At 39.4% G+C, this 19230-nt stretch overlaps 1 protein-coding gene across 1 annotated transcript in view; it reads right to left on the bottom strand.

Annotated features, from left to right (window-relative positions):
• The window catches only part of LOC136674115 (NADH dehydrogenase [ubiquinone] 1 alpha subcomplex subunit 9, mitochondrial-like), a 40554-nt gene that overhangs the window by 20880 nt on the left and 444 nt on the right, over window positions 1–19230 (bottom strand). The window lies entirely within an intron of this gene.

Here is a 19230-nt window from a genome sequence, read left to right on the forward strand (position 1 = left end):
GTGCTAGATGGGCGCGTCACTGCCTAGGACTACAGAACCATTCTGGACCATGTGCATCCAATGGTTCAAACATTGTGTCCTGAAGGTGGTGCCGTGTATCAGGACGACGATGCACCAATACACACAGCAAGATTGGTGAAAGATTGGTTTGATGAACATGAATATCTCCCATGGACTGCACAGTCACCAGATCAAAATATTATTGATATTGATATGGAGGAGCGAGTCAGGAAACATTTTCCTCCACCAGCATCACATAGTGACCTGGCCACTATCCTGCAAGAAGAATGGCTTAAAATCCCTCTGACCACTGTGCAGGACTTGTATATGTCATTTATTCCTAAGACGAATTGACGCTGTATTGGCTGCAAAAGGAGGCCCTACACTATACTAATAAATTATTGTGGTCTAAAACCAGGTGTTTCAGTTTCATTGTCCACAAACAGGAAGTTACTATCACCAACCATTCCCATTATATTAAGGTGTATCCATATAAATGGCCCACCCTGTATATACAATCCATCCATTTATATATCTTAAATTACTGTACTTACTATTCAGATTTTAAATAATTTTTTTTCTTCTTCAGAGATTTATTAATTGTGGTAATAAGTGCATGGAAAAATATTTTTTATGTGTGCAAACTTATGTGATTTAATGTCTTGGCTGGATTTGATATTTTAATGTACCGTATTTAAAATCAGATTTCTACACAAAGGCTCCACATTCTGTTCAATATGATTTACATTAGTTCCTACACTTCTGTTCCTTACTGTGGTATGACTCATAAGTCATAAAATCTATTTTAAAATACATCGTCATTTCACATTTTCCAGTCACAGCTCTACAATTACTCGGCCAGTTACATTTAACAAATATTTCCACAGACAAACATCACACTAGAATAATAATTCTCTAATATTCCAACAGTATAAATCATAAAATGACATTTTGAGAAGGTATTTCCAGGCTTCTCGTTGTTATGTTTATATTTTACTCAAAGTCCTAGAGACTAATTAACTAGAATGCCATTGACATGCGTCTCTCTCTCTTTACTTTTTAGGGGCTTCAATGCAAAAAGGGGGTGAATACATATGCACATGCTAATTTTCAGGTTTTTATTTCCAAAAAAAAAAAAATGTATATATATATATATATATATATTTTTTTTTTTTTTTTTTCACTTTCCCAACTTAGACTATTTTGTGCAGATGCATTACATACATACATTCATTCATTATCTGTAACCGCTTATCCAGTTCAGTTCAGGGTCCGGAGCCATCGGGAATCATCGGAATCATCAGGCGCAAGGCAGGAATACGCCCTGGAGGGGGCACCAGTCCTTCACAGGGCAACACACACACACACACACACACACACCTATGTACCTAACAGCGTGTGTTTATGGACCGTGGGAGGAAACCGGAGCACGCGGAGGAAACCCACGGAGAGAACACACCAAACTCCTCACAGACCCGGATTGGGACTTGAACCCACAATCTCCAGGTCCCTGGAGCTGTGTGACTGCGACACTACTTGCTGCACCACCGTGCCGCCCGCATTACATACAATTCAGGTTAAAAAAAAAATAAAACAACAATTCTAATAAAGGTTATAATGTTACATGATAGGTAAAACATTCGCAAGGCACTGTAATTCGTGTTTAGGTTTAGCAAGGTTCTAGTTAATCTTTTTAAGGTCTGGTTATATCAGGTAGCAGGTAATTTTTTATTAGGGGTCCGAGCACTGCAAGTGCTGAAGCCCTGTTGTTTTTGCTGTTTCCTCTTGTTCTTCTTCTTCTTCTTCTTCTTTTTCTCCGATGAAACGCAATGGGCAGCCCAAACCGTAGGCCCTATAGACTTGACGTTTGGTCAACTGGTAGTAAACCCTCCCACTACTCAGGTGCAAGGAATCAGACCGATCAGCCTGATGGTGCCGCTATAGCGACGCGGGACGCTGCCTGTATCTCCTATCCCGTGTGGCGTAGAGACAAAATGTTTTTTTTCCCTGATTCCTCAGGTCAGACCCTACAAAAAAGCCTCAAGAACCCATAAGCTCCACCTACTCAGATTTTGAGCTAATTTGCATAATATGCAAAATTGCACACATTCAAATTTTCAACATGGAAATATTGAATATCTCAGGGAAAATTAAACATATCGATAAGCAATTTGCTTTACGGAATACTCTGCATAGTGTCTTACAACTTTGTAATTATAACTATTGTCAAAAAATGCATCGTTTATCCACAATAGTCAGGTATGTGAAAATGGAGCTTTTCGAAATCCTCCCTGGAAATTTGTCTTATCAATATACAAATGGTATTTTTAAAATCTGTATAGACTGTAGGTAAATAATTATTTTAAAAAGTTTGAACTTTTGACATGCTGTTGTAGCAGTAATTCAACAAATATGCATGGGCGGAGCTCGATGCACTCTTTCAGCTATAACTTAAACAAACTTGGCCCAAATCAAACAAAACTTGTTACACACATGCAAGTCATTACTCTGAAGTAGTGTGCCAAATGTGACCAAATTGCACAGAAAGGGGGTGCTACAATTACATAGAAATTCATTGCATAGGTTTTTTATTGATTACACTGCCACATAGATATGGAGTACCAGCAAGATGTGATAGATATATTCCGAAGACCATGGATAAGGAGCTTGTGCATTTTCATAACATATGACTAAAGCATTTCCGAGTTACAGCTGTTTCTTATGCAATGTTTCGGAGGAAAGCTTCACAGCTCTTTTTAAGCAGAGACTGCAATCACACAGAAATTAAAGTTCCAATATTTTTGATAATTGTTAAAATTCAGGTTCTTACAATTCTCATGATACTACATATGTCCATATTGGATTTTTAGCCAGAGACTAGTTCATGCTCAAATATATGTCTGTTACATCTCATCTATGCCTGCAGACTTCTCTCTGTTATGCAGAATCCCCCCTCAACCCCTCCCTCTCTTCCTCACACAGACTGTCATCTCTCCCCTACCCTCCCCGCTGCGAGTCTGAGAGGGCCAGAGGACACAGAAATGGAGATCTACACCAATCAACCCTAACATTATCACCACCTCCTTATTTCTATATTCATTGTCCATATTGTCCATTGTCCATTGTCCATATCCATATTTTCAGCCCCACTGTCCACAGGAGCACTTAAAATTCTAAAATTACAGAGAGGGGTCCACCTCTTGCTCTGCATACTTTCATTGCTCCCTTTCACCCTGTTCTTCAATGGTCAGGATGCACACACAGCAGGTATGATTTATGTGCTGGAGGTTGAAAGCCCTCAGCATCACTGTTGGACTGAGAATACTGCTCCAGCAGACAGTGTTCTGTGTCCACTGATGAAGGACAATCAGCACAATTTCTGATGCGAAAGATGAGCTCCTGTTTCTGCCTTTATATCTATCAGGTGGACCAACGAGATATGTGTGTATAACAGTGTAGACAGTGAGTTGACACAGGTTTTAAAATCTCCAGCAGCACTGCTCTGTCTGATTCAGTCTATAGAGCACTATACACACTGCCATATCACCACAATGTCAGTGTCACTGCAGTGCTGAGAATGATCCATCACCTAAATCATCTCTGCTTGGTGGGGGTCCTGAACACTGGATCAGAATCCAGGGTGAAATTCCAGAGTGAGTTCTATGCTCTGTGCTGTCTCTGTAACCCAAGCCCCACGTTCACCTGTCTGCAGACCAGAAATTCCCCCACTCATCCACTACTTCTTACAATCCAACTCTGCTGAGACACCAAAACACCAAGGATCACATTTAAAAGCACTATAAAATCTATTACTAAAGTGTGGCTCCTGTATCAGGAAATGTCATATGCTACTTTCTTGCTCTGCAAAGATTGCTCGCTTTCACCCTGTTCTTCAATGGTCAGGACTCCCATATGGCAGGTATGACTTAGGTGTTGGAGTTTTAAATTCCTCAGCATCACTGCTGGACAGAGAATAGTCCACAACCAAACACATCCAGCAGACAGTGTCCTGTATCCACTGATGATGGACTCGAGTACAAGCAACTCCATATCATAATTGCTGTTTGGGGGTCTTGAACATGAGGGTGAGAAACCAGGCTCAAACACCAGAGTGATTTCTGTGCTCTATGCTGTCTGTGTCATCTGCTACTCTTCCATCTCACACTATATCTCTACAAAGACACCAGAACACCAAGGACCACCTACAAAACACTACACAAACTTCCCCAAAAATCCCCAATCTCGGAAAAGCTCATATGCTGGCGCGTTGATTGTCTACCAGCGAATACCAGCTTGGAATTGCCACTTGTGGCTGTATTTATTTATTTTTTATTCATACATTCATATGGTGCCCTTAGTACCTGGCTCTTTTTTTTGCAGAACAGAATGTCTGCCTGGTGTGTACAGATTAGACTGGTTCAATCTCAAACAGCTCCCAACTTCTATAGACACTATACAGTATTTAGTGCTGCAAACGATCAAATACAACATTAACATTTTCTACACATATACATTACGTCTTGTATGGAGACAGCAAATATTCATACGCTCACCCAAAGAAATTACACTCTGCCACCGATAGATGACAACAGACATTTGTGTGTAAAATGTCGCGATCTGAATTCCTATTTACAGTAACCCTAACTTTGGTGTTGAAGCACCATCCAATACATTTGTAATCAGTACGTAATCCAAAACTAATAATTTAACACCTGAATATTGCATATTGATATTTGTTCAAAACGTTATATTTGGTGTCTCAGTCACTGGTTATGAAATGAAAGACTGGATATATAACTTTGTCACTTGTTCTTTGATAATAGATCAAGGGTGTTTAACTGCTGTAGAAACCAAGGCCATGTATGTGCAAAAATGCTAGAACATTAGATAAACTCTGTTGAACCAGAGTATGGGAAGGAGGAGTGCTGAAACAACTACATAACAGGCTAGAATGACAAACACACCTGCTTTGTCTCACAGGCCGATCAACCATGAAACTGCCTATTCTGATCTGTGTTTCTTTTCTCTTTTGCCTATCTGGTGAGTGCTATAATAAATCAGTTATGAATTTGTTGATACTGACTAATTATCTAAGTTAGCTAAAAACACCAAATATGAACATATTACTTATTCCTTTTTGTTGGACTTTGTACGATCTTGGGTTGTTGCGGATTTATTGTTCTCAAAAGGCTGCTATAACTTTTTCTTGTCTATGATTTTCATAACTCTATAATTGATGGGCAAACTGACCTCCTTGAAACAGGTGATACCAGGTAGACATGGTACAAACAAAAGAGGATATATTTGGATTTATTATGATATTTGGAATTAAGTTGTCACTAACAAACAAAACGAATCTACTGTTTCCAGAAAGGTCGTTTATTGACTACTTTTATTCTTGTGGCTACTTCGTTTTCAGCTCTGTGTGGCTCAGTTCAGTAATAACTTACAAGGGTAATAAAAACATCAAAGAAAGCGAAACTGAAAAGGTGTGCAAATAACTACTATCTTATTGCTAAAGTAGGAATTCATACAAACTATGAACATGTACTTTCTGATATTTTCTGTTGTAAAATTGGATAAGTGCCTAAAAACTCTGAGGCAATATTTAGCTAATGCTGATTAAATCAACATATTTATAAAGAGAGCTAAACAGAAACTTAGACAATTCTTCTAAATTCCACTACATTTACCTACAGCAAATTAGTAAAGACAAGTAAACTGTGGGAAATTCGCTTGTATCATTATCCACTGATGTGTGCAAAATCTCCAGCCTTTAAGGCTGCTGGCCTGCTGGCTGGTATTTGGTTGCCAGCCAGCAGGCGGGGAAGAATGTGATTAGCTGGGTGAAGATTTTCAAGCACCACACCATAAACCAGTACATTTTATTTTCTAACATTCTACAACTTCCTCTAAGGCAGCAGTTAAAACACAAATGTGCAGAAAAGTACTTCTTCAGAATTTCCCTCTGAGTAGATTGTGCAGAACTTCCTCCATACAGAGTGTCATTATCCTCCATTCAAGCAAAACAAAACAATTTTTACAACACTTCAAACAAATTATGAAACAGAACTAAATGTACAGTATATTGCACATTTATTTCTTCCAAAGTAATTTCTGGCAGACAGAGCAGGCAAACTAAGCCAAGCTTAACTGGTGAGGCACATGTAAACTTAAGATTGTCATGGTCTGTAATGGTTTTCTTGTGTCGCTGTCCTTCGTCATGTTGTGAATCAAGTGTTCAGATGTTTTCCCTGCCCTGTGTCTTTCCTGTAGTACCTAGCAACACCCCCTCACCTGTGAGCCCTAAGTATTCACAGGTTTTCCTCTTATGTTTTTTTGTCCTGATCACTCATTTGGTGTGTTTGGCTCAATTGTTATGCTTCGTGTTTTACCTTAGTTACTACAGTGCCTTGCTAAAATTTTTGGTCCTCCATGAACTTTTCAACCTTTTGCCACATTTCAGACATTTTTGTGAAGAATCAACAACAAGTGGGACACAATCGTGAAGTGGGATGAAATTTATTGGATGTGTCAAACTTTTTTAACACATAAAAAAATGAAAAGTGGGGTGTGCAATATTATTCAGCCCCCTTGCGTTAATGCTTTTTAGTGCCACCTTTTGCTGCAATTACAGCTGTAAGTCACTTGGGGTATGTCTTTATCAGTTTTGCACATCGAGAGACTGAAATTCTTGACCATTCTTCCTTGCAAAACAGATTGAGCTCAGTGAGTTTGGATGGAGAGCGTTTGTGAACAGCAGTCTTCAGCTCTTTCCACAGATTCTTGATTGGATTCAGGTCTGGACTTTGACTTGGCCGTTCCAACACCTGGATACGTTTATTTGTGAACCATTCCACTGTAGATTTGGCTTTATGTTTTGGATCATTGTTTTGTTGGAAGATAAATCTTCGTCCCAGTCTCAGGTCTCTTGCAGACTCCAACAGGTTTTCTTCCAGAATGGTCCTGTATTTGGCCCCATCCATCTTCCCATCAATTTTGACCATCTTCCCTGTCCCTGCTGATGAAAAGCAGGCCCAAACCATGATGCTGCCACCACCATGTTTGACAGTGGGGATGGTGTGTTCAGGGTGATTAGCTGTGTTGCTTTTACGCCAAACATATCGTTTTGCATTGTGGCCAAACAGTTCGATTTTGGTTTTATGTGACCAGAGCACCTTCTTCCACATGTTTGGTGTGTCTCCAAGGTGGCTTGTGGCAAACGTAATTGAGAATTTTTATGGATATCTTTGAGAAATGGCTTTCTTCTTGCCACTCTTCCATAAAGGCCAGATTTGTGCAGTGTACGACTGATTGTTGTCCTATAGACAGACTCTCCCACCTCAGCTGTAGATCTCTGCAGTTCGTCCAGAGTGATCTCTTGGCTGCATCTCTGATCAGTGTTCTCCTTGTTTGAGATGAAAGTTTAGAGGGACGGCCGTGTCTTGGTAGATTTGCAGTGGTCTGATACTCCTTCCATTTCAAGATGATTGCTTGCACAGTGCTCCATGGGATGTTTAAAGCTTGGGAAATCTTTTTGTATCCAAATCCGGCTTTAAAATTCTCCACAACAGTATCTCGGACCTGCCTGATGTGTTCCTTGGTCTTCATGATGCTCTCTGCGCTTTGAACATAACCCTGAGACTATCACAGAGCAGGTGCATTTATACAGAGACTTGATTACACACAGGTGGATTATATTTATCATCATCAGTCATTTGGGACAACATTGGATCATTCAGAGATCCTCACTGAACTTCTGGAGTGAGTTTGCTGCACTGAAAGTAAAGGGGCCAAATAATATTGCACGCCCCACTTTTTTTTTTATTTGTTAAGAAAGTTTGACACATCCAATAAATTTCATTCCACTTCACGATTGTGTCCCACTTGTTGTTGATTCTTCACAAAAAATTTAAATTTTATATCTTTATGTTCAAAGCCTGAAATGTGGCAAAAGGTTGAAAAGTTCAAGGGGGCTGAATACTTTCGTAAGGCACTGTACCTGTCTGTTTTTGTTCATTAAAACGTACCATCTCAGTAAATGCTTCTGCCCCTTATGTTCCTCGTACATAGCAGGAACATAAGGTCATGAGGTTAAAAAATAATTGAACTTAAGCAACCAATTGATTTGCATGATTTCAGATACTGCTAGTTTATTATGAGTATTTCATGGCATTCCACCAAATTCTGGGGATGGAGAGCTTTATCACACTGGGTCATCATGATCATAGGCTCATCTCTACAGCGATACTGCAAATTGTATGAATACCATTGAATGCCAGTGTCCATAATGAGCGCACCTTAAAAAAAGGTGAAATCAGTAATTACAGGAGTTGTCTACAAAGTTCTGGATATTATGTCTATGTTGAATATCAAGGTATAATCTCTACTTGTTTTGAAATTGAACATACGTTTGGTTATTTTTGTTTTTTTCCTCGTTGACTATGCTTTCTCTGTGCAGCTTTTGCAGAGATGGGTCCAAGTTCACAACACAAGGTAAATTTTTTAATATAACTGATACATTTTGCTACTGCCTGATACCAACATCTACTCTCTTTCATGTATATTCTCTGCTCCATGTTGTAATTTTCAGCATTTGTTAGATGCTCTAGGTCACAGCACCTGACCGAATTTTGCCTGACATGGTTGGCAAATAATGTGTTAGGTGTCTTGCCCAGGTATATGGGATTGCTTACCCATTCAAACAATTTGAAACCTAGTCCTCCATAGAATGTGTCTGTAGACTCAAATTGTTCTCTTTGACATGCATGAATATGTATGCATACATAAGTATATGTATGTATGTATATATAAGTTTCTGGACCTTTATTCGTAACAGGCAGACTGTGAGAAGTATGCCAACTCAGCCTGCACCCGTGAGTTTGACCCAGTGTGTGGTGATGATGGCAATACATATTCTACTGAATGTGTTCTCTGTATGGAAAATAAGTAAGTTGAATAAACATGAATGAATGAATAAATGCCAAGGTCATGGATAGACATTTTATGTAAAAAAATCCTATTTATTGTAGTGTATTTTTATATAAACCAATATATTTTATTTATATATACACTAATTAGCCAAAACATTAAAGCCACCTCCTTGCATTGACACACAAATGTACACATGCCAGATTCGTGGACTTATCTGTTTCTACCTATAAATTGTTAGCCTTTTTTCATCTTATTCTTGACCACCAGAGAGCAGGTATAATCAGGATTATTCTCAGAACTGCAGTTAAACTGAATACAAGATGAGATTTGTCTTTACAAACATGGAAGGTATGTCAAATGGAGTGGACAGTGAGCTGGCATAGTTTTTAAAATCTTCAGATGCACTGCTGTCTCAGCCATTTTTACCAGTGCAACACACATTAACATTCCAAAACACCACATTGTAGTCACTGCATTGCTAAGCATGATCCATCACTCAAATTATACCTGCTCTGTGGTTGTCCTGTGAGGTTACGAACCACTAATACAAGATGAAAAGAGTCTATCAAAGTATGCAGAGCAACAGATGGACTATTTGTACTTGTAAAATTACAGTATGCACCTGGTATGGTAAGTAGAGCTGACAAAATGGACAATGAGTGTTGGAACAAGGGGGAATTTTAATAATTGTATTAATGGGCAGCAGAATAGAAAGTATGAGACATCATTCATTTTTAGAGTAGTATATTGTGAGTTGTAGTCTCAGGTAGATGTATTTAATATATTTATTTTTTCACAGAAACCGAAACCAGCAGGTGAAAATAATTCACAAAGGCATATGTGCGTCTTAATGAATCTATCTCACAGAAGAGCTGCTTATGATATCCTGGGCCTTGCTGCTTGTCAAATTACTAAATAGTATTCATATGTGCTCATGATTTCCACTCTAAGTTTGGTTATCATGCAATAAAAGATTGGAGCATGCAGTTTTGCTTCTTGTGTTGGGAAAATGCTCTAATCATGTAAACCTATTTAACATCAAATCAGGCAACATAAGGATTAATGTCTGTACTGTAAGATTTGGGTCACACAATCTTAGATGCAGTATTTCAAATCAATTTGAACCTATGGGAACTGCATGTTATAGTCGCTACATCAACCAAAACAAACAAACAAAAAACAAACTTTAGTGAGAATAGTGGTGGTAGAAATGTATTCTTTCTTTTTTTTGGCTAAGAAATAAGAAAAGGACTGTGTGTGAATTTCTAACCTGCATAATCCTGATCTTATGGAGGGTGGTACTGGCATTACTTAATTCCTAGAGCCGGAAAGATTTTATAATAAATTCTGAGTTAGACCAAACTCAGTTCAAGTCATTAGAACAAGAAACTTTATGATAAACAACTTTTTGTAGCGTACTGTCATTTTAAATAGAATTAATAACATTACAGAGTGGTTTGGCTAAATTAACATAATAAACAGGAAGCTGCACAGTGGTGCTACACTGCAACACAACTCCAGAATTTCAGGGTCCTGGATTAATTCCTGGGTGAGCTGTTGGTGAGGCATGTGTTCGCATGGGTTTCGTTGAGATTCTCTGGTTTCCTGACACATTGCAAAAACAGATATTGACAGGTCAGTTTGCTGTGTGTTGCTCACTGGTGTAAGTGAGTGTGTGATGCCCTGTGATGGACTGACACCTCTGGACAGGTCTCCAGTCAATCCCAGAGCAGAATGAATTAAATGAAAAACTAAAATTTTAATCTGAGAGTTTTAATTTTGAACGTATATATCCAAACCAAAAAATAAAAATGAACATTTTCAGTTTAAAATTAATTTTGTTTAAATAAGTATTTTTTTAGAATCAATTATACAGTCAATTGAATTATTTAATGAAATCTGAAATTAAAACTAAAACAAAATGAATAACCTTATGCGAGCAAGCCACAAGCAGTGGCAAGAAAAAAAATCTAAATAAGTTTGGGGGTAATCAAGGCTCACCAATTCTCATCCTGTCAAACCACTAATAAAATTATAAATAAATGGCATAAAAGCTTTTTGGCTGTAGTTATTTTTTTGAATTTCCGAAAAATAACTAATTGCTAAATTTGATTGATTTTTACTATCTAAATACTTGGAATAATTTAAAATAGTTGGGTTGTTGTGTAAAAGGACACTTTAAAGTAGAAAAATATGTGTTTTTTGACCCTATTATAGTTTACATATGCTTCCAATTATCTCCTAAATACCAAAAAATGAAGATGCTCACAGTTTTTTTTTTCTTTTTCACCATAAATGACTCAAGAGACATCAACAGTGATCCACAGATGTTGATTTATTTATAGAACTTTACCAGAAAAGGTGTTCCAAATATATTTATTTTGATATATATTCAAGTCTAAATAGAGGATCACATGTGGTATTTCAGCCCTGTGAAGGACTGGCGCCCCCTCCAGGGTGTATTCCCGCCTTGCGCCCAATGATTCCAGGTAGGCTCTGGACCCACCGTGACCCTGAACTGGATAAGCGGTTACAGATAATGAATGAATGAAAATGAATGAATGTGGTATTTCATAATAATTTTTTTGGGAACTGAAATTTGTTTTTTCATTAAAAATTTTTTTTTGTTTCATGAATTACTTCAAATATAGATTGCATGGTTTATGTTTGGGCTATGAAAAGCCATTTTGAGCATTATTAGGTTCTAACAAGCAAAAATGGACTAGGAATGTATATATTAGTCCTTCTTAAAAAATTGTCATAATAAATATCATAAGTGTCAAAAATGGCGTCAAACAATGCTCAATCACGTTGAATAAGGCGTTAAATTAGTGGTTAGGTGGTTAGTCTTCTGGTCGTTAAATGGTATTGCATGATAAATGTGCATTTCCTTTTATAAAACTTAAGATGAAAATTTCATACAATATTTTTTTAAAATAAGGATTGCACATGGTTTGCTTGAGGCAGATTTCTCATTATCTGTCTTTGTCACGGCTGCGCAGGGAGGATGAGGAGACGGACGTAAACACAAGGAATTTTATTTACAACAGACAGAATCAAAATAAACACGGGTAATAAATACAGATGGAATAAAGACAAAACTAACTAAACAGAGTTAAACAAGGACAGAGAGGGAAGAGCCATGAACCAGTGTAGACGCGTGAAAAAACAGAAAGACCATGAAACACATCTACGCACACAAAGGAGCACTAAAACTACATGGGTATATCAGGACAAGACAAACGAGGAACATCTGGAGACAATAACAGGACAGAGGCAGGACTAAGGCAGGACTAGGGTGGAGACCTGAACAATAACAAACAGAGCCATGTGCCAAGTGAGCACATGGCAGGGAAAACAGACACGACAGGACAAGGGTGTGACAGATGCGCAACTCCTGGGGCGCATAAAGCTAAACCCCCCAGGAGCTGGTGCAGGAGGGGCCAGGAAAACAAAGCAGAACGAACCAACAAGACTCAGGACAAGGCAGGAACAGACACAGAAAATAGAGCTGGGGACAAGAGACTAGACTGGAACGGACACTGGACAGGCCTAGAAACATGAGACGGGACTCGTGACAAGAATTTGAGACTGGATTGGAGACAGGGCAGGAGCAGGCACACGTGACTGGATGGAGGACAAGATAGGGTGCTGAACATTAGACTGAACACTGGGGACTGAGACTGGACAGGTGTAGAAAACTGGGACAAGACTGGGAACAGAACAGGATGAGAGATGGTAGACTGGACAGGGGCAAGTGACTGGACAGAGGACAGGACAGGGTGCTTGACATTGGACTGGACGGGAATGGGGACTGGGCAGGATTATAAACAGGGGACTGGAAGGGAGACCGGACAGGTGACGGGACTGAGGCCGGGTACTGGGACTGGACAGGACTTGGCAGGAGAACTGGAACTAGGACGTTTACAGGGACTGACACAAACACAGTGAAAGGGACTGGGACAGAGACAAAAGCGGACAAAGGTACTGGTACGAGGACAGAGACAGGAACCAGGACAGGGACGGACAGAGGAATCAAAACAACTGGGGGGTGCCCAGGACTGGCAAATGTCTGAGGTACTGTCCGGGAAGCCCACCTGGGCACAGCTTTAAGGATCTGCCCTGAAGTCCTTGGGGCTGACCTACGGAAACGAACTGAAGTGGCCGGGGCCACAGTCACAGGTGCGGCTGAGGAAGCCGCCATCGCAGGAACAGGTGTGGCCGAGGAAGCCACCTTCTCAGGGACAGGAGCGGCGGGATTCGCCGCTGGCACGGGATCAGGAGCGACGTGGATCGCCGCCATCACGGGATCCGGAGCGGCCTGGATTGCTGCCCTTGCTGAATCCAGAGCGGCCTGGATCGCCACCCTCGCTGGATCCGGAGCGGCCTGGACCGCCGCCCTCGCTGGATGCGGAGCAGAGAGTCCTGTGGAGACGTCCTCGGAAACGTGGATTTGGGCTGCTCAAAAAGCACGTGCTGGAGTTGTTGAGGATTCGAGAGGTCCAATGGGTGCTTTCATGAGGAGATCCCAGATGTCACCTGAACAAGAATCCTCACAAAATGCACCCGTTAGCCTCACCTCCTTTGCCCTGAGGCTTGAGGCTAACAATACCAACCCTCAACACCCCCCCAAAATTTTCCCTGGATTTGAGGTGGCATTCCTCCAGCGAGGGGGAAGCTCCAGCACTCCTGCCCTTGACGCTTCCTACGGCGATGCTGGGTGGAGGGCACTGGTTCCTCCATTATATACCCCACTGGAGTGCCAGGACCCAAACAAAAAGGAGTACACTTAATCGCACCACAAGCAAACGGATTCCTTGCTACATCCATAGTAAAAGTTCTGGTGTTCTGTCACGGGTGCGCAGGGAGGACGAGGAGACGGATGTAAACAGAAGGAATTTTATTTACAACAGACAGAATCAAAATAAACACGGGTAATAAATACAGACGGAATAAAGACAAAACTATCTAAACAGAGTTAAACAAGGACAAACAGGGCAGAGCCATGAACCGGGGTTGACACGTGAAAAAACAAGAAAGACCATGAAACACAAATCTATGCACACAACACCAGACAAAGTATACTCAAACTACATGGGTATATCAGGACAAGACAAACAAGGAACACCTGGAGACAATAACGGGACAGAGGCAGGACTAAGGCGGGACTAGGGTGGAGACCTGAACAATAACAGAGCCATGTGCTAAATGAGCACATGGCAGGTAAAACAGACAGGACAAGGGTGTGACAGTCTTTATATTTACACCACATCAATGTTCATTAAGATCACAGTTCCATCTTTCATATGACACATTAATCATACAAATATCTTAAAAAATAAAAAAGTAAGCAGAGAATGTTACAATTACTAGTCTGAAACCACTGGTGGTTTCATGGAGCTAAACAGGACATAAGTACAATGTTATGCATAGTTGCACTGATAAAATTGTTGATACTCATAGCAGTAGTGGTTGTAGTAAATGTTTAGGAGTAGATTAAAAGAAGAAAATATAAAACACTTTTTATTCACATGATAGGCACTGAAACAACTGACACCAGTGACAAAAGTTCAGCAAGATCTTTCTGTCAACACTCAGCACCAATCACATTACATTAAGAGCAGTATATTATGCAGGTTGGCACAAAGTTTAAGGTTTGCTGTTTCCCAATTCCACATAGCTTAATAAATGCAGCAAGGTATATGCTGCAATGGTATCCCACGACCACATAAACCTACTGGTTCCAGTACACGAGATACTCTGTGAAATGATCCTGAATTAATCTAAAAACCCCATGGCCCAGCATCTACCAAAGCCTGGAATTGTTTTAGTTTCTATGCAAATATGTCATTCAGTGACAAAACAACACAACTTAATCCAATGTCCAAACAATGTTGCATTTAATTGTGGTCACTGTTTAAGAAGGCTGATCATGTTTCCTCCTGATTCTGATGGATACAGTGGGTCCCTATTTTGCAGGGGCAGGAAAAACACCTGTGCATTGTGCCTTTGCAACAGGTTTGACAAATATATGGCCAAAACCACAAAGCAAACGTGCAAAGTTCTTTAACTGTTGATTTTAGCCATATAGAGGAGTATGTTCAGTTTCTGTTGTGGGCAGAGGGTAATGAGGTAAATATACCTATGAAATATGTTACTGCATTGTGCAATTACAGGTGCACATCAATAAATTAGAATGTCATCAAAAAGTTAATTTATTTCAGTAATTCAATTCAACAAGTGAATCTCAGTAGGCTACACAATCATGGGGAAGACGGCTGACTTGACAGATGTCCAGAATGTACCTTCCTGCTGTATCTAAGCATATTAGTAGAAAATTGAGCGGAAGGAAAAAGTGAGGTAGGAAAAGGTGCACAAGCAACAGGGATAACCGCAGCCTTGAAAGGATTGTCAAGAAAATGACATTCAAACATTTGGGGGAGACTGACAAGGAGTGAACTGCTGTTGGAGTCAGTGCTTCAAAAGCCACTACACACTGACGTGTCCAGGACATGAACTGTCGCATTCCTTGTGTCAAGCCACTCATGAGCCAGAGACAAGGCCAGAAGCGTCTTACCTGGGCCAAGGAAAAAAAAGGACTCGAATGTTGCTCTGTGGTCCAAAGTCTTGTTTTCAGATGAAAGTCAATTTTGCATTTCATTTGGAAATCAAGGTCCCAGAGCCTGGAGGAAGAGTGGAGAGGCACACAATCCAAGCTGCTTGAGTCTAGTGTGAACTTATAAAAGTCAGTGATGGGTTGAGGAACCATGCCATCTGCTGATATTGGTCCACTATATTATATCAAGTCCAAAGTCAGGGCAACAATCTAATGGGACATTGTGGTAGGAAAAGGTGACAAGGAGACAAGGACTTTCAAAAATTTGGGGCAGATTCACAAGGAGTGGACAGCTGATGGAGTCAGTGCTTTAAGAGCCACCACACACAGGCGGATTCCAGGACATGGGCTATAACTGTCGTGTTGTCAGGCCACTCATAATTCAGAAACAACACCAGAAGCTTCTTACCTGGGCCAAGTAGAAAAGGGACTGGACTGCTGCTCAGTGTCCAAAGTCTTGTTTTCAAATGAAAGTCAATATTGCATTTTATTTGGAAATTAAGGTTCCAGAATCTGGAGGAATTGTGGAGAGGCACTCAACCCAAGCTGCTTGAGGTCAAGTGTGAATTGGTCTTATATAATATTCAATATTTTTTTTCTCCGCCACTCCACATACACACACCCACACAGTCACATACATACACACACACACACATACAGATCAGCCTTAACATTATAACCATCTCTTTGTTTCTACACTCACTGTCCATTCTCTCAGCTCCACTGATCACACAGGAGCACTTTGTACAATTACTGAGTGTAGTTCATCTGTTGCTCTGCAAATGTTGTTAGCCCCATTCATCCTGTTCTTTAATGCTCAGGATCCCCAGAGGACCATCACAGAGCAAGTATGATTTGGGTAGTGGATCATTCTCAGCGCTGTAGTGACACTGATGTGGTAGTGGTGTGGTAGTGTGTTGTGCTGTAATGAAAGCATCAGACACAGCAGGACTCCTGGAGATTTGTAAACCCCTCAGTGTCACTGCTGGACTGAGAATACTCCAAAAACCAAAAAAAAAAAAAAACCATCCAGCCAGCAGTGTCCTGTGTCCTCACTTTCCAATTCGTGTTCGTAATCTAGACATTGTACCCGTAATAATTTAAGTCATATGCGTAAGTCTTGATAATCGTATATTTTTTAAGTCGTATTCGTACAAAACACACACAAAATACACTTCTGTGTACAAACTAAATATTTATGTACGAAAGTATATGAGCATGCACACGTTTATTTTTGACTGTAATCTTACTCCATATCTAACAGAATCAAATCTTAACTGCCATTGATGATGTCACAGTCACATTCTAATGGCCACTGAGTCTCACAAACATAGCACACACACATGGCCCTTCTCCTCTATAGAACGCCATTGGGCTCTAAACGTGTGAACACGTGTTAACATGTAAAATTTTGTCATGTTGACGTGACGAAAAATGACACGTTTACACGCTTCTTAAGGTGTTCGCCAATGGGAGGCCTTAAATCCGGGCGTACTTACATATTCATGACAGGATTTACATCATACACTGTAGCTGACATGAAACATAAATCCTTTGTGAACGTAGTCCCTACATTTCATCTGAATTATTCATAACATATGGAGCTGGGCCCTGACCTATGGCTACGTTGAGCCCTATGTAAGCAGTGTGAAGCCAGCAATACTAGTAAGCTGATCTCCATAGCAACTGGAAGTTTATTTTTCACAATAAAAGACTGTGGCGTGTAATATCTTAAAATTTGTAAAGATGCATATTATTATATAACTTAATTCATAACATGCTCTAAAGCTTTTCCTAATTTTATTTCAAACAAGCATCACTATTCTCTCACACTGTCCTAGCTAACAGGGAATGTTCCCACCACTTTGGCTAACATTATTTAAAGGTTCTCCTAATGTTAGAAGCAAACGTTCTTACAGTAACGTCAATGGAACGTTCCATAAACATTATTAGACATCGATAAAAGTTCTCCCAGTGTTAGTCTGAAATGTTCCATGTGAAGGTTACAATAACGTTCTTTTAACGTTTTCTTACATACGTGTTTTACATCAATGTTTCAGATTAGATACACATTGAAAGATGCGGATCCATTGATTGTGTTCAAGTACATACATTTTTTGTCTAATTTAATTCAATAATATATTTAAGATAATCTATTACTTTTTATCTTTTACTTTGTCCTAAATTTTCCCAACTGAAATGTTATTTAAAAACAGCTGTTAGGAGAAATAACACATTTTGCACCGGGCAGCCCATTTTGCATACTGTTGTCAAGGTTACAGAGATTTTATGATATTGTTTCTAAACAAGTTTTATTTGAACAAATGCCACCCACATGACATACTTCACCTCTTATTTTGGTCAATTTAACAATTATCACCAAATTTGTAATTAAAAATATATCACCACGGGCCAGTAATGGTTAAATTTGCCAAAATAACAGGTGTAGTATGTCATGTGGGTGGCATTTTATCAAATACAATTTGTTTTGAAACAATATCATCAAAGGTTCAAAAGCTATTGAAATTTGTAATGAAAAATGTATCACCACGGGCCAGTAATGGTTAAATTTGCCAAAATAAGAGGTGTAGTATGTCATGTGGGTGGCACTTGATCAAATACAACTTGTTTTGAAACAATATCATAAAACCTTCAAAAGCTATTGAAATTTATAATGAAAAATTTATCACCACAGGCCAGCAATGGTTAAATTTGCCAAAATAAGAGGTGTAGTATGTCATGTGGGTGGCACTTGATCAAATACAATTTGTTTTGAAACAATATCATCAAAGGTTCAAGAGCTATTGAAATTTGTAATGAAAAATATATCACCATGGGCCAGTAATGGTTAAATTGACCAAAATAAGAGGTGTAGTATGTCATGTGGGTTGCACTTTATCAAATACAATTTGTTTTGAAACAATATCATCAAAGGTTCAAAAGCTATTGAAATTTGTAATGAAAAAATATATCACCATGGGCCAGTAATGGTTAAATTGACCAAAATAAGAGGTGTAGTATGTCATGTGGGTGGCACTTGATCAAATACAACATGTTTAGAAACAATATCATCAAAGGTTCAAAAGCTATTGAAATTTGTAATGAAAAATGTATCACCACGGGCCAGTAATGGTTAAATTATTCAAGGTAAGAGATGTAGTATACATCATGTGTGAGGTCCGTCAACTTCGTTTTTACTGTGTAGTGTAGTTTGTAAAGGGTCCCTTAGCTCTCGCGGAGATGGCGGCAGCCCATAGAAAAAAATATATTTCGTGTTTTTTAAATGGCAAACATTTCTGACATAAACTGGGTTGTAGTTGCATGTCTTGGATCCCAAAAAACAATACTTTCAAGTATTAAGTCATTTGCATGCACCGTTTGAGAGCTATTGAAGAAAGAAATCTGAATATGCGAATATGAAACCAACTTTACCGGAGTAGGATACAGTACATTTTAGCTTAAGAGCTTTTAGTTTAAGAGAGCAAACATAAGTTAGTGGTTATTTACCGTTAGCTAACATTAGCTATCTTGCTAGCTAACTCTGCATTAGTCATGAGGTAAAAAAAATATTTGTGTGTGTGTGCTAAGACGCCACATAGAAAAAATATGCACTGTTTATATCCGCCGGTATATCTCAAGTATTACAGGTCCAAAGTCGACGGTCAGTGTACCAAATTTAA

Source organism: Hoplias malabaricus, chromosome 17 (genome assembly GCF_029633855.1).
Source record: "Hoplias malabaricus isolate fHopMal1 chromosome 17, fHopMal1.hap1, whole genome shotgun sequence".
NCBI lineage: Eukaryota > Metazoa > Chordata > Actinopteri > Characiformes > Erythrinidae > Hoplias > Hoplias malabaricus.